The sequence below is a fragment of the Colias croceus genome, chromosome 2 (genome assembly GCF_905220415.1).
Source record: "Colias croceus chromosome 2, ilColCroc2.1".
Taxonomy (NCBI): Eukaryota; Metazoa; Arthropoda; class Insecta; order Lepidoptera; family Pieridae; genus Colias; species Colias croceus.
Window position 1 is genome coordinate 2719401 of NC_059538.1, and position 17931 is coordinate 2737331.

Here is a 17931-nt window from a genome sequence, read left to right on the forward strand (position 1 = left end):
TAACACATCAGGCAGTAGGTACGGCAATATGGAATGGCAAACTAAAAACACAAATACTTTTCACATGTAACGAAAAAACCTCACGCTCCCCACTCTGGCTTAAGGCATAGCATGCAATAGCTTTACCGCGGCAGTCCCCGAGTGCCACACGTCGTTTTTTTAAATACATAACATGAATCACAATTCATATTATATCCTACAACAAAGTAAAATAATAGTTTAATACAAAGAAAGCAGATAAAAGAAACAGCCTTGAAACAGCACGATAACTACCACCACAGTAGAAAATCGAAATATGCAGTAAAAAACCTATTTTTCATCTTAGCTGAGTAAACATAAAAAATTCAAGCACATTGTAAAATTATCTAGGCTGAGCACATTACCTGGACGCTAGTATATAAGTTTTATGACTATCTCCGCTGTAAAACATCTTTCGATCTACCAAAAGCTATTTGTTTTATATTTCAACCCTGAAAAGTTTATATAGAGCAAGTTTTATGAGACCACGTTCTCTGTACATTGAACTTGTTTACTCGACTGTGTAAAAGAGGGTTATGTTTTTCTTTACATTATTAAATTGTAACTATTCTTCTAGTGTTATCAATAACGAGGAACTATTTTTTCACAACGATTTATTCAATAATAAAAAAATACGTTACGAATCAATGAAAAAGCTTTCGTTTTTTCGAACACAGATTAACAATAAATTTCGCAATATTGATAATTAGCTTTCCACCCGCGGTTTCGCCCGCTTTTTCTAAATTCTAAAACATAATAAATTATATTGTATATGCTAAAATCTTCCTCTTGAATCACTCTTTCTATTAAAAAAACCGCATCAAAATCCGTTGCTTAGTTTTAAGAATTTAAGCATAGTTACATAATTATGGACATAGGGACCGAGAAAGCGACTTTGTTTTATACTATGTAGTGATAAGTGACAACCCATCTCAATAATTACGGATTACCCCATTTTATATTATTTATTGGTACAAAATTCCTGCATATACTATAAAAAATCCCTTTATTATTGCGTCAAGTAAGGTTCATTCTTGTAGAAACAGTTTGTTTTCCTTTTACTGACAATGACAGGATAAAGTGGGCCGGTCTATTTTTACCGAAGATGCTTCGCGGAGCCGTTGAATAAAAATGAATTTACTCGCGACGCATAACAATTCAGACAAATAGACCGCGAAGTTCAACGCACAATAACCCAGCCAAATTAAGGAGTACGGGTGTTATATTAATGGTTGAATGGTAGCAGTGTCTGCGCAATCAGCCGGGTAATGCTAGCGAAACAAGAGTGGTAAGTGACGTTCACATTCACCTGCGCCGGCGACGATACCCCAGTCATACTTGGTGTATCGAGCAAACCACTTCTATACTTTGGAATTACTTTTTTTTTAATTGTGTTGTGCCAGTATCCTAGCAAATGTAAGTTTTTTTTCTGTATCTTCTGAATTGACAGTTCCAAATTTAAAATTTGGCGGTTTATTTGTAAATGGCTTTTTCTCAGTTTTCACGAGAGATTTCTCCTCGAAGATAAATCAATGCATATATTATGTCATACGTTCGTGCATGGATAGTGAAAGTTGTAGATGACAAAAGATGTAAGAACATAGTTGGGATAATTTGCAGTCACGACATGTGTAATCAGTGAAAATACATCAATAATTATTGCTCTATATTATCTTCGACATCTTAACAATTTGCTAATTAGTTTTTTAACCGTTTAGTAAAAGTTTATTTATTCAAACATTTATTGTACCACACCATTTAACATTACAATAAACAGTATACATATTATATAGATGTATAGATGCGAGGTAAAGTACAAAAGGTGACCTTATCGCTTAAAAGCGATTTCTTCCAGGCCACCTAAGGTAGGGGATGGATATAAATAATACGTTTATAATTAAGATAACTGTTTTATTTATAAAGGAAAATTTATATAGTTGTTTTTATAGAGTCAATAAAAACACAGGTATAAACTATACAAGTTTTTCGCATATATTAGCAAATAATTACAAAAACGAAAAAGGGCAGCTTAGACCTTTAAAGCCGGTTTCTGTTATATAATCTAAATAATTGTTATTATCGCTATCAACAACCTACCTTTGCTTATTTGCAACTATTTTATATAAACAGCTTACTAATAAGTTTACAAACTAGTTTTCTGTATGTGTGTACACTCGCGTGCAATTAATGATAGTTTTCTGTAAAATTTGTCGTCCCCTATTTAACCCCCTTCATAAAGAGCTATAATATATTTATATTTTTATAACTTTCGTTCATTTAATATTTTAAAAATCATCTGAACCTGATCAATAATTATTCAAACATTATTAGACATTGGACATAATAATTATTTTTTGTAAGCCATTTATTTAAATATCCGAACAATTCCATTTTACATTTACTAATAATGTAGAAATACAATTAAAGTTATGACAACATTATTCCTAGCTTTGCTCATATCATTTATTCCTAGCTCAATTCGAAGTCGAAATTAGTACGAAATCTGCTCTTCCACCCTTCATAAATAAATTAAAACATTGTACAACTCCAACTAGCCTCAGATTAATTGAGTTTGATAGAAGGTTCCAGACTCTCCCTAGAGAATAATTCCATATGAAGAATTTAGAGATTCATAAGCGTATAATTGTTTTTTTTTTTATTTTTTTATTTGTTGTATTTCGAAACAAAAAAGAAGGGATACTTTTTTGTTAAATGTCATTTGTGAAAATATTATTTAACTAGCGGTCTGCCCCGGCTTCGCCCGTGGTACATTTTTACGTTTTCTCTCCATAAGAACCATCCTCGTACTTCAAGAAATGTAATAAAAAAAAAATTAACGAAATCGGTTCAGTTGTTCTCGAGTTATGCGCTTACTTACCAACACATTTTGCGATTCATTTTTATGTTATAGATTTGATATTTTTGGTTTAATGCAATCAAATGCTTTATAAATATAATTTATATAGCATATAGGGTTCGAGTCCCGCCTCGTGATCGAATTTTTAACATATTTTAGTCGTTACTTTTAAAATAGTGTGAGTCTTATCCAGAAATTTTTTTATCTCTTTTGACTTTCAGAATATTTGATCAAATAAAGAATCAAACACAAGAATTCCAAATAACGATTTAAAAGTTTATAAAGCGCCTACATTAACAAAATGATGTATTATACCTACAGTTTATAATATTTCTAGACCAAATTTCAAACATATTTTATGCGTACCGGTTTTCCGTATTGTAAGTAAAACACATTTAGTACCTGCATTCCTAAATAAAATGAATATTTTAGTGACATCGGCGCGCATTCTTTTGTGTCCCTGAACGTTGACAAGTAAAATATATCGTGTTATTTGAAATTATTTGTTTGCCTTTTCATAAAATAATGGATTTATTTAGTAAAAATATCGTCCTTGAGTTTGATTTATTTTCGCTATTTTTGAAAAAGTTACAAAAAAGACGCTTACACAGAGAGAGTAGCTTAATGGACAGATAAACAATGGACAATTAAACTTTACCGTAATTTTAAAGATTACGATTATGCTAATAATAAACTAAAACGATAATTATTATTCGTAGCTCTATATATCCAATTATGCCGAAACACATAGGAACGAACAAATATTTTCCCCACACTTAATTACTGTCACAAAAAGTTTCCGACATTTGCTGCTATTGGCAATACATACTTTCATGGGTAGTTATAAAAAAAACTGGTGTATGTTTCCCAAGTAAAAATATTATGAAAGTTAATTGTAAACCGTTTCTTTAAAAAAATAACAACGACCTCTGGCAGAACCGTAATCGATAATTTAAGCTGAACTCAAACTCAACAGTTAGGTATTTGAATTGAGGGTAAAAAATAACTGTGCTATTTCACTTGCGAATAATTAGGTATTCAAGTTTGAACGAATATCAATGTCATGGTTGTTTTTAAATATTGGTAACATTCTAATGTTAAAGTGATATTGCTAAAGTTACGTATTTTTTAACATTTGAATATTATAGCCATTGTCAAAGTAGGAATATTTTCAATTTTTCTTCTTATGATAATATGAGAAACTCCGATATAAATTAGTGGGAAATCCAAAGACTTGTTACCTATTTTGCATGCTTTTAAACCTTTTTTAATATGGCCATTCATAAAGTAATAGATGGATGATTTAAAACGCACCGAATGCATATTATAAACGGATAATTAATTTACAAGTTTATTTTCTTAATAAGCGAACTAAGTTACCGTTCATACTTATTATATTGCAACTTATAAGTTAATGACAATATAGATACTATTTATAGGACTAGATGACGTCATAATTAATGACAATAATATAAATCCTATTTATAAGAGGACTAGATGACGATAAAACCCGCAAATCTATATTTAAACGTGGCTATTAATGTAAATACAGTAATACAGATTCTCACGCCTATTAGCGATAACATTCTCTAGTATTTTATAAGCTATCAACTGATTGACCTTTAAGATATAGACTGGAATACATCTAGTACTGCGTCCTGTTTGTAAGGCCTGGGATAAGGCTGCGTTTACAACTATTATTTTTCATAAATCTAACCATGTTGTGCATAATATTTTAAGTGGATTTTAAATTGAATATGAGATAATTTAAAGACACGATTGATGATACAAAATTAATTAAAAAAACTTTATAACTATCGTGTTGACAGGAACATTAAAATGCGTGTTTTTAAATCAGTTCAAAAGCTTTAAACAAAAAATAATTGTTAATATTATGTACACGGGCTTATTTATTCGATACTAATCTTAGAATTCATTATCTCATTGTGTAGGTCATGGTACAAAAACATTACAGCATGAACTGTAATAAGACCTTTTTCCATAACATGTTAAACGCCCATATACCTATTTAAAGAAAATGGAATATCTTGAGCTATAATTTTCATTATGCTTAAACTAGCTTACCGCCTGCGGCTTCGCCCTCTTTGCTAAAACCTAATAAATTATATACTAAAACCTTCCTCGTGAATCACTCTATCTATTAAAAAAACCGCATCAAAATCCGTTGTGTAGTATTAAAGATTTAAGCATACAAAGGGACATAGGGAAATAGGGACAGAAAAAGCGACTTTGTTTTAACTTTGTAGTGAAGAAAAGAAGATCTGACAAGTCTTAATACCCAACATTTTTCTTTAATAAAAGCCTCATATTAATTCAGTTGTATTTTAAAGAGTTACCTCTACGTATCGCGATGATTCATCTTTTCATATTCAAGTACTACAGAAGATTTATCGAATGTATGTTTCATCGCGATACGTGCAGTGGAACGCAGGTGATGGCTAAGGTGATGGTCGTTAATATTTATTTTATTTATATTTTACAAGCTGCTCCGCGCCGTTTCACTCCCGTTTCTCCACTCCTCTTGGCCGTAGCGTGATGATATAAAGCCTTCCTCGATAAATGAGCTATCTAACACCGAAAGAATTTTTCAAATCGGACCAGTAGTTCTCGAGATTAGCGCGTTCAAACAAACAAAGTCTTCAGCTTTATAATATTAGTAGAGTTGACTCAGTAGATAATTATTGTATTATATTTTATTATACACCATTAATGTAATTGTCTTTTTTATACTTATAAACCATTATTTTTGTAATTTCATAATTGTAATGACAAAGGTTGACATTTCTTCCACCTGTTCATTAGATCATCTTCATATTATAGAGCATTAACAATAAATACCACAGTATAAAAAATCAATTAAATACACGTACAGTAGGTAACATCACTAGTTGACATTTTACAGTATAATTATATGAAGATTCCAATGTAATTATATTTCTCACGGAAGTAATGTTTTGCGGTAGCAATGCATTTATCGTTTATTGGTTAAAAAAATTATCAATTAGACACAAATGTATGAAATATTTGTAGAATTGCAATGGTTTTTAGAGCTTCGAATTGTGCAAAGAATTTAAAGGCATGTGTAATACGTTTGGATAATATGTTCTAGTCTCCGCATTTCTCTGAAACTATTTTGAAGTTTCTTTTTAATTATTGTAAGTATTAACACTATTGAGATATTTTGTAAAATATAACATAGTAGAGAATGATTGCGTATCTATCAATTTAAGAATTTATTTTTTACTAGCTTTCCGCCCGCGTTTTCGAAGAAAAACCCGCATAGTTCCCGTTCCCGTGATATTTCTGGGATAAAACTTATCCTATGTATATATTATCTTCTATCTGTGTGCTAAATTTCATTGTAATCGGTTCAGAAGTATTTTCGTGAAAGAGTAACAAACACACACACATCCTCACAAACTTTCGCATATTTATAATATCAGTAGGATAGGATAGGATAATAGGAAGGATGTTTTTAATTTATATTTATTCCAGAGTACTTATTGAAGTTCATGGAATAATTTAATATTAAGAAAAGATTATTAGCGTTGCTATTAAATAAAATGATTGCAGATCATTAGATTGTAGATTAAACCTTTAATAAGACTAGATTCACAACCGGTTTTTGTACCAAGAGCAAGTGTTTGTTTCCTAAGAAAATTAATATATTTTAGATTTCTGTATTTATGTTATAAATAAATTTTATATATAATAATCAAAATAAAAGCAAATTTTTATTCAGAATACAAATATAAATATATCATAATAAATAGTAACTCCTTTAGAAGTTCAACGTAACGTAAAATATTTAAGCTTTGTCCTTTTTATCAAAGAAGCTTTTTTGAGAATTTAAAATTGAACTGATTTGAAATTATATTTTAAACATTATTGAGAAACGTTTATAAATAAATAATAACAACATTTTTATTCAAATAACATAACATACTTTAAAAAAAAACTCTATACAAGAATACAAAATAACACAAATAAATTATTAAAAAAATAAAATTGTGTTCTAATTAAAATTTATTAATATTTCTACCGAAAAATATGAGGTCATCTTCATTATATTTTACTCGCTAAATTTGTTACCCGATTTGGCTAAAGGAGGACAAACGCATTTAGAATAAATATTGAATTCCGTAATGATTTCACGACTGTTATACTTAGACAAGCATTTGAATTATTCAAGGTTTGCCGGACTTCATTAAACTTTTAATTTCAAAACCTTTTTTTAAATAATAAAGATATTGTCTTCGGTGCTGGATTCAAAAATTATTTTTTATTTTGAAATAACTTTTGAATTATTGCAAACAATAAGAAATAAATAGAAATAAAACTAATATATAATCTTTCTATTTATCACAAAAAAAATATTCAAAAACCCAATTCTAAAAGCAAACACAATACTTATTCCTGTCCACAATGTAATACGACACACTTGTTAAACAATTTATTCCATACACATATTTTGGATGTAAATGCTATGTGAACGCTCGTTACATTTAAATATATTTTTTATGGGGATCGTGCCGTAAAGCCGGCTACTCACGTACCTGCCGCAGGAGCAATATTAGAATAAACTCGGTTGCACGGCGGTTGGAGCAATTTCAGCTTTTCTCTAAATCCTGCTTCTGACGCACCTGCCGCAGGGGCAATGTTAGAACAATCTCGGTTGCACGGCGGTTGGAGCAATTTCAGCTGTTCTCTAAAGCCTGCTACTCACGTACCTGCCGCAGGAGCAATATTAGAATAATGTCATTTCCACGGCGCGCCGGTCGGAGCAATTTCAGCTGTTCTCTAAGTTGCCTATACACATCACAATTAAGAGTGCAATTCCAATATTGCCCCTGCTGTAGGTACGTGAGTAGCCGGCTTTAGTTACATCGTGATGTCAAAAAGTTTCTAATGTATAATATCGAAATGTTACTTTTTAATTTTGTTAGCTAGTTGCGTACCGTGCTCACGTAACCAAATAGGAGTTGTTAAAAACAATAAAGAAATAGCATGTGTTTGTTGGGTTATTATGAAATTTTGGATATTTACTTGGGAACCGAGCTTTCACTTATACTTACTTACTTGAACGGCGCAACGACCCAAAGAGGATCTTGGCCTCCGACACCAAAAGCTTCCAGGTATCGCGCCTTAGCGCCCTGGTGTTGAGGTCTTCTACTTGAAGGATGTCCAGATCTTTTTGGACTTCGTCTCTCCAACGGTGACGAGGTCAGCCGACGGAACTTTCACTTATATGAGCAAATATTATATCCTAAAATATAGGAAACTTTAGTTTTAGTGTTAAAATATATTTTTTTAATAGGTTTGCTAGGCCGAGTTCTTTTGTTCGAATATAATGAATAAATTACACCCATCAATAAACTGACCGCGCCTAAAATTGCTTAACCCGCAAATCATTATACCGTTTATGTGTAAAACAATCGTTAAACAATAATATGTACATAACAGTAAATACTTAAGTGCTTTCTATGAATACTAATTATTAGGTTTCAACTTAAGCTATTTGAATTCCAGTTATTTATTTTTAGAGTTCCGTAGCTGAAAATTCTTGATCGTAAAATCTTGCTCTTCTGTTTTCTGTTAATTCACCGTTTTTCTCAAAACGCACGGAAGTGAAAAAGTTTAAAAGTTGTAAAAACGCTCACTAAGAACTATGGAAAAAGTTTTTCGTCGGTTCGATTCGATTAAAGTTTTTCCGAAATACGTCAGTCGACCAAATAAATAATACAACCGTTTATACTCGTATGAATAAAATTAGCAAGTTCAATAACCTTAGACGTTGCTAAAAACATTTTGTAAAAAGTACTATAAGTAAAGGAAAAAGTAAAAGGATTATATGCGAAAGTAATACATTTGAGTTGGTAAAGGTGGACTTCCGACCAGCGCGGCTCTATCGCAACGGCCGCAGCGTCTAAGCCGCTGCGTCATTGTCGCAGCGGCTTAGACGCAGATTGGCTTCCGAGCAGCGCGACTCCGGCGTCAGTCACAGTTATTAGTCCATACCTGACGGTTGTGTGGTACAGTAGGAATGAACCGATCAATTAAAAAAATATTATTAGAAGAAGAAGTGGATGATGATCTTTTGCTTCGTTACTACTATAGTATGGAGCGAAGCCCAGCAGACCCAATTTTCAAAAGTCGAAAGGAGCCCGTTTCACTTAAAACTTACAAAATTGCATGTTGAGACACTAAAAGAGATTGCTCTGCGCCCATACATTGTTCGCCCTGGAACCAAGAACATCCGAAAATTATATTTTGTGTTGTCGATCATTAGTAAACTCCTAAATGATCTTATTTTTATAGCGGACTAGCTGCAGAATAGATATATTCCAAAAAAAGAATCAAATTTTGAGGTTATAATGGAACCATAACAACGAATATTAGATATTAGTTTTTCATAGCTTAGTGATTTTTAAGAAACTGAAAAGCAATATCATAATATTATATTTAGCTATTTTAAGCACCTCCCTAGATAATTGGGTAGGTACCTATGCAGTTTTTTTTCTAAAGCCTAAGTGTATAATGTAAGTTAAACGTTTAAATGCATAGAATCTATTAACAGGTACCTGTATTCTAAGAATTCGTTTAGGAATGAGAAAAAATAGTAAATAGAAGCGGCGCATGCTTGAAACTTGAAAAATAAAATAGATTTTTATAAATCGATCTTTTAGACCACGATTTTTTGTGAGTCGATACATTGGCTTACGATTTGAATCGATTTAAAATCGATTTAAATTATACTTTATGGAAATTAAAAATTCAGTCGGACGATTACAATCAATCGTCCATCCCTATTCTTTATCGACACGACATGACGTTTGGTGAAGATGGCGGCCATTAATGTTATTAATCGCGTAAAATACTTTTTATTGTTCATTTTGGCATACAGCTAGTCCGTGTTACAAATGTATTTGCAACTAATATAATAAAATAGACAGTTAATTATCGTGTATTCCAATCCATTTTGTTGCATAGGGCCATTCCGGACATTGTCCTTTATTAGTGCCTCGTCTTGCTCATCCGTAAATATGTTACTAACGTCCATTTTTAGATATTCTCTCGAAAATAACTCGATAATAACCTAAAAACAACGTGCTTTCGCAGCCTGCCACGCGACAGTGCTTGCGCGTAGGGAAGTGAATAAATAATCGATTATTACTTTAATCGATTTTTTTTTTTCCATTTTCGATTTTTTATAATCGATTTTAATAATGGTAAAAATCGATTTTTAATAAATCGATTATAAGAATTACACAGTTTACATCGATTTTTGTAAATAGTGCTATCCTCGCCGAAGGTGAGTAGTATATTCTTTGGTGCTATCTGTGCGATGGATGACAAATTATGACACTAAAGTTGACAGACTAAAAATATTAATGATATTTGATGGCAATTAAATTATTATAAAAAAAATGTGTGCGTGTACTAGTGTACTAGTGTACACACGTAAGAAGTGAAACTTCTTTATGACCTTATTTTTCAAAAAATAATTTACTATATTATGCAACTTTACTGAAATACATCGAATCACGCGTGGTAGGGATAAGAAAAAGATCGCGCGTAACGGAAAAATGTCATGCGTAACGAAAAAATGTTACACTACATTTTTTTCCAACCCCGATAAAGAAGTTTCACTTCAAAAAATTAATTCAAAAATTTCACATGTGAAAATTAATAAAAATTACAAATGAAAATTTTTAGAAGCTTTTTTTTACTGTAATTAATTTGTGATAAATTTTAAAATTTACACGTGACAGCTAACTTCAGTATTATGAAAAAATTGGTAAGTAAGTTTACTGAACAAGTCGATTAAAAATCAGCGCCATCTGTACTCCATGTATTTGTATATCTATATTCACAAATATATAGGTATATATATTATAAATGCATGGAGTGTTCTGGTACTGGTACATGGTCCGGTATTGGGGCTTTTACCTTACATCGAATAGGTTTTTTCGCATAAAAAGTCGAGGTGAAAAGAAAAATCGATTTTTTTTTTTTTAAAATCGATTTTTCACAAATCGATTTATTTCTAAACAAAAAAAATCGATTATTGAGTAATCGATTTTTCTGAATCGAGGTCACATCCCTACTTGCGCGAGCATTGCACGGCCGCTTAAGTCGCAAAATATATATTTAACTAAGTAGGCACTTATATATATTTGCATACGAACATATTATTTTAAACGCGCGAATCGCACTTGACTGGTTTTAGTTGAAAACGCATCACTTGATCCAACAACTACAAACCAATACAAATATTAGCTTGTAACTCTAATATATAGATATTATATAATATTAGCTGTTAGCTCCGGCTCTTCTCGGAATTATAGCTTATGTGAGCAAAGCATATATAATAATATATATAGCCGCTTTCTGTGTAGGTCGCGAAGGAAGCCGCGGGCTTACGATATCCCTAGAAATGATAACAATTATAATAAACTAGCTTTCCGCCCGCGGCTTCGCCCGCGTTTTCAAAGAAAAGCCCGTTCCCGTAGGATTTCCGGGATAAAAACTATCCTATGTCCTTTCTCGGGTTTCAAAATATCTCTATACCAAATTTCATGCAAATTGGTTCAGTAGTTATGGCGTGATTGAGTAACAGACAGACAGACAGACAGAGTTACTTTCGCATTTATAATATTAGTATGGATTTCAATTTGATAGAAAATATAGTTTGTCTTCGAATAGGCTAATGAAATGAGAAGAAAAATAAAAATCAATAAATGTAGGTATCAACTTTATAATGATTTAAATGTAGGTAAATACTAAATTATGCAAAGCTACGCCCAAACCGAATTATTCCTAAAGAATGTGAAAAAAACAATATAGGTATTGAAGCAATAACTTCATTGATAAACATTATTCGGTATAATTCTTTATTTTATTGTAATGTAAATACATTATAAATTTAAAACGCGTGTGTAATGCCGTTACTATTTTTATTGCTTGGAATTAACTGGTGCGTTGCGAATCCATTGAGAAAGAGGTTCAAATATATTATGCAGTATATGTATTAAGTAATATACTAAGAAGAAGTTAGGTAAACAGATTTTTGAAGTGAAACTTCTTTAGCCGGGTTAATAGTAAAATTTAAAGTTCATGGTAATGCCATCACGTCATGGAGTAAGGCGACGATTTTGGTATCTTTGAATCTTGCCAAAGAAGTTTCACTTCCGACACGATTTTTCCTATTTTAGTAGGTACAGGTAAATCTCCTGATTGTTTAATTTTAACTTTTGGCCCGCGGTAAAAGTTTTTACGCAAAAAAACAGCTTTCACAAAACATATTTGTAAACGTGTCAACGTCGTATTATTTTTCATAGAGATGCATACACAATGGATATGTCGCAAAAAACGGGCTTTTTTAGAGTAAATGATGCCATTTATTTACCGGCACACAGCAAATTTAAAAGCTTTTAAAACATACAAACTCCAACCAAAAATTTATGACTAGCACTCTGATATGACAATTATTTTATATGCATGTATTTTACTTAAGAATAATTTTACTACGGCTTCGACTGTATTCTGAAGAAGATTGGTCGTAGCAATGTCTCTAATGGTCTCTATGTATTCTGAAATATTTATAACTACGCAATGGATTTTGATGCGGTTCTTTAATAGATAGAGTGATTCGAGAGGAAGGTTGGTTGTAGTTTTAGACAAAGCGAAGTTAGTGAAGCCGGGGACGGAAAGCTACTTTATATGTATAAATATAAGATAAAAAAACACCAGGAGATGTGACATAACAGCTGCTAATTGCCTCGTTTTCACCGCAACCTCGTTTTTACTGATGCAACAGTGTGAACAAGCTCTTACGAGAATCTTCGCATTGTCTTTAGATTCGCAGTCATTGAACTATGATTGTAACATGGGTTTTTGGTATAATTTTTTATGCAATGGTAGTTGGTACACGCAAATTGTTTGTTGTTTGAAGAAAATGTTATAGGATACGAAGCTTATTGTAATTTATGCTGGGCAAAAGCTTCCCCAAGACATATATCGCAATTTATGCGATTCATGTCATTTCGTAGGAGAATCTTCATTACTACCTAGTATGAAAAATTCGATTTCCACTGTATGTCTGTCTGTAAACGGTACGCATGCTTAGTTCTCTAAAACAACGCAACGGATTAGGATGCGGATTTAATTTTAATAGAGGTAGATAGAGCCATTCAAGAAGGTTTATACATCATCCGTGCGCAGCCGAGGCGGTTCGCTAGTGAAGTATTTTAAACATTTCTCCTAAATTTTTATATGTATGTTTAGATTTTGTTATAATATAAAGACCGCTGACCTACTGAATTAAATTAAAATAAATTTCGCACCCACGTTAAAATGAATTATGTCATAAACAGACCGCTTCTTAATACTCATTATTTTTTGCTAATTTGTCTATCAATTTAAACCCAATTACTATGATCGTAAATTGTTTGTACATCCATTTACCTAATAATTAATTAAATGAACTAGATAATACAGTTCTAGAAACTTTATTTACGAGAATGTGTAAATAGTTGACTAAAGATGTAGTTACTGCCAAGCGAAAAATGCGGATTGAAATCAGCATTGAAGCTTTTGAAAGAAGTAACTTTTATAATAATTTTTTACTTAATTGTAAGAAACATTTAGTATGGAAAAGAATAAATGTGTTTGAAATGTTTTATTTATATAGGCGTTATAGTTCCTTTCTTATTCTTCGGAAAGTTAGTGTAAATACCAACGAAAACACTCAAGGAAAAACAATAAATATGTTATTTGTCCAATAGTTTCGGAAGAGATCGGTTACACGTGGAAAAATATATTTGTATATATAAATATAAATATATAAATGAAAAATATATGTATTTGTATATGTTACAGTCAAAACCCTGAACCAGTCAATAACGTTATTGACCGGTAAAATCAGTTAATAAGGATATTGACTAAGGGCGTCGGTTAATATCCTTATTAACTGATTTTATCTGATTAAACCAGTTAATAACGTTATTGACTATGGGCATCGGTCAATATCCTTATTAACTGATTTTAAGTCGAGACATCTAGTCAATATAGGTTTTAACCGACGTGCCCAGTCAAAACTCATAAAAAGTTAAGGACGTTAGTGAAATTATACTAGAAAGTCATTTAAAAAGGTTCATAAAACTTTTTAAAGTGTAATATTTAAGAGTTTTATGTTTTATTAATTAATTCGGGGTATTGTTTATAAACTGCAACCACGCGAGAATACGTGCTCCAAAATATTTTTGAAGATGGCAATTGTGTTTTAATAACAACTAGGTTTCCGCCCGCAGCTTCGCCTGCGCAGTCAAAGAAAAACCGAATAGTTCCCGTTCCCGTGGGATTTCCGGGATTGCGTTAGTTTCTGATTTGATGGAGTGACCTGCAGGTGTACTTCGAAGACTGCTACTGGATCTAATAGATCTAATAGACGAGTAGAGCTAGGAATGCCGAGTTTGGGCTCGTTTTGTTAGTTATGTCGAGACCTTACCTCCGGACTTGATGGAGTGACCTGCAGGTGTACTTCGAAGACTGCTACTGGAACTATTATACGAGTAGAGCTAGGTGTGCCGAGTTTGGGCTCGTTTTGTTAGTTATGTCGAGACCTTACCTCCGGACTTGATGGAATGACCTGCAGGTGTACTTCGAAGACTGCTACTGGAACTAATAGATGATTAGAGCTAGGTGTGCCGAGTTTGGGCTAATTTTGTTAGTTATGTTGAGACCTTACCTCCGAACTTGATGGAGTGACCTGCAGGTGTACTTCGAAGACTGCTACTGGAACTAATAGACGAGTAGAGCTAGGTGTGCCGAGTTTGGGCTTGTTTTGTTAGTTACATTGAGACCTTACCTCCGGACTTGATGGAATGATCTGCAGCTGGTGTACTTCGAAGACTGCTACTGGAATTTATAGACGAGTAGAGCTAGGTGTGCCGAGATTGGGCTCGTTTTGTTAGTAACGTTGAGACCTTACCAGACTTGATGGAGTGACCTGCAGGTGTACTTCGAAGACTGCTACTGGAACTATTCTACGAGTAGAGCTAGGTGTGCCGAGTTTAGGCTCGTTTTGTTAGTACCTGCTGGTCACTCCATCAAGTCCGGAGGTAAGGTCTCAACATAACTAACAAAACGAGCCCAAACTCGGCACACCTAGCTTTACTCGTATAATAGTTCCAGTAGCAGTCTTCGAAGTACACCTGCAGGTCACTCCATCAAGTCCAGAGGTAAGGTCTCAACGTAACTAACAAAACGAGCCCAAACTCGGCACACCTAGCTCTACTCGTCTATTAGTTCCAGTAGCAGTCTTCGAAGTACACCTGCAGGTCACTCCATCAAGTCCGGAGGTAAGGTCTCAACATAACTAACAAAATGAGCCCAAACTCGGCACACCTAGCTCTAATCATCTATTAGTTCCAGTAGCAGTCTTCGAAGTACACCTGCAGGTCATTCCATCAAGTCCGGAGGTAAGGTCTCAACATAACTAACAAAACGAGCCCAAACTCGGCACACCTAGCTCTACTCGTATAATAGTTCCAGTAGCAGTCTTCGAAGTACACCTGCAGGTCACTCCATCAAGTCCGGAGGTAAGGTCTCGACATAACTAACAAAACGAGCCCAAACTCGGCAATCCTAGCTCTACTCGTCTATTAGATCCAGTAGCAGTCTTCGAAGTACACCTGCAGGTCACTCCATCAAATCAGAAACTAACGCAATCCCGGAAATCCCACGGGAACGGGAACTATGCGGTTTTTCTTTGACTGCGCGGGCGAAGCTGCGGGCGGAAACCTAGTTGTTATTAAAACACAATTGCCATCTTCAAAAATATTTTGGGGCACGTATTCTCGCGTGGTTGCAGTTTATAAACAATACCCCGAATTAATTAATAAAACATAAAACTCTTAAATATTGCACTTTAAAAAGTTTTATGAACCTTTTTAAATGACTTTCTAGTATAATTTCACTAACGTCCTTAACTTTTTATGAGTTTTGACTGGGCACGTCGGTTAAAACCTATATTGACTAGATGTCTCGACTTAAAACCAGTTAATAAGGATATTGACCGATGCCCTTAGTCAATAACGTTATTAACTGGTTTAATCAGATAAAATCAGTTAATAAGGATATTAACCGACGCCCTTAGTCAATATCCTTATTAACTGATTTTACCGGTCAATAACGTTATTGACTGGTTCAGGGTTTTGACTGTAACATATATATTTTTCAACGTGTCGAATAAATAATCAAAACTATTTATTCTAGTGTCACTCCACATTCATAGATTCAATCATGGTAGCAATTATTATTATTAATACAATACATTTATTTCAACGGCAAATATGTACCTAATATACAGGGTGTCCCACTGTTGGTATACTAAGCTCAAAGGAGGTTATAGTTTTGCATACGCCGAGTTCGTAAAAAATACTTATAAAATCTCTTAAAAATCTATGTGTACACCCCTAACAAACAACCCGCCAAACTTTGCCACCAGCACGTTAGCTATCGTTTAAGATTATGTTTTCATAGACAAAATGCTCACATTAGCGAAGCGGTATAGGTATGCCGGCTACGCGAAGCTAGAAAACATGGATTTTCAGGAAAAAATTAGCAAAAATTTTTGACGTAATTTTGTTGTTTAAGTAATTTTTACGTAATCAGTGTATGCAAGACTACAAGTCCCTTCGCGCTTAGTATACCAATAGTGGGACACCCTGTATAGTACTAGTTTTTTTGCCCCAAGCCTCCGCCCTCATGATCAAAGGAATTTCCCATAGGAAATGAGATGTTTCATTGCGGTAAAAAGTAGCCGATGTCTAGTCTCCTCACTATTTCAAGACTCTTGACTGTTACGACGTGAAGACAAACAAATAAACAATAACACTCATAATTGCTTCCAATATTCATGACAAGTTACATAAGGCGAGTTAATACCAATACAAGAAAAACAAATAACCAACGAAAGAACCTTATTGGATACAATCAATATAAAACTATATTCGGCAAACTTTCAAAGTCCAACAAACTGTATCAATAAACCCACATAATAGTTTGATCTCTCATTATTATTGTTTGGAAAAGTCCTGATAAATAAGTATATTTTTCTGATATATTATTACCATTTTCAACCGACTTAAAAAAAAGGAAACAGATCTCAATTCGATTGTATTTCTTTGTGTATGTTACTTTAGAACTATCGACTGGGTGAATTGATTTTGATTATTCTTCATAATTGTAAGCTAGTGCCTTCTGTTTGGTCCTATAAAATGTTGTCCAGTTCCATCGACCATTTGAAGATGATAATATTATATTGTTTAATATATGTAATTATTGATTTAACATATATTTATTATAGGTGCTTTCCACGTTTTATCAATGTTTACGAGAAAGCTGTGCTAATTTCTCATCTTGCTAAAAAATGTTATATGCCCTTGTAAGGTACGCCTTTCACGTCTTCACTCAGCAATTAGGTTCACGGCAACTAATTAATGATCCCCTTTAAGACTAATTAGTTTTTGTTTGTCTGGGGATTGAATCTTCACTTGGAACGTTTGGTAAAATATTCACGCCTTTAGCACTTAAAGGGGCATCAATCTGAAGTTAAAAAATATTTCTAAAAATTACGTAATTTTAAATAGCTGTTCTTCAATGGAAATGTACTGAAGGTATTATGCCACTAAATTCAAGAGGTATGCACAAACAGATCCTATCCTTCCTACTTATTATAAATACTAAAGTTTGTGAGGATGGATGTATGTGTATGTATGTAATATGTTTGTAATTCTTTCACGCAAATACTACTGAACCGATTACTATTAAATAATACACATATGGAGGGTAACTTGGATTAACATATAGGATAGGTTTTATCACGGAAATCCCACGGGAATGGGAACTATGCGGGTTTTTCTGTGAAAACGCAAGCTAAGCCGCGGGCGGAAAGCTAGTCGTTTTATATTTGAGTGTTGTATTTTTTATTATGCGTTACTTCTTTCTACAACTTCCTTTACATTCACGTC

The 17931-nt window shown here is 33.1% G+C and overlaps 1 protein-coding gene across 1 annotated transcript in view; it reads left to right on the top strand.

Annotated features, from left to right (window-relative positions):
* Nucleotides 1-1307: 1307 nt before the first annotated feature.
* LOC123705476 (protein obstructor-E-like) overlaps nucleotides 1308-17931 on the top strand; it is a 58727-nt gene continuing 42103 nt past the window's right edge. The window contains exon 1 of the mRNA XM_045654263.1: nucleotides 1308-1434. The gene's annotated coding sequence lies outside the window, so the exon portion shown is untranslated. The remainder of the gene's footprint in view (nucleotides 1435-17931) is intronic.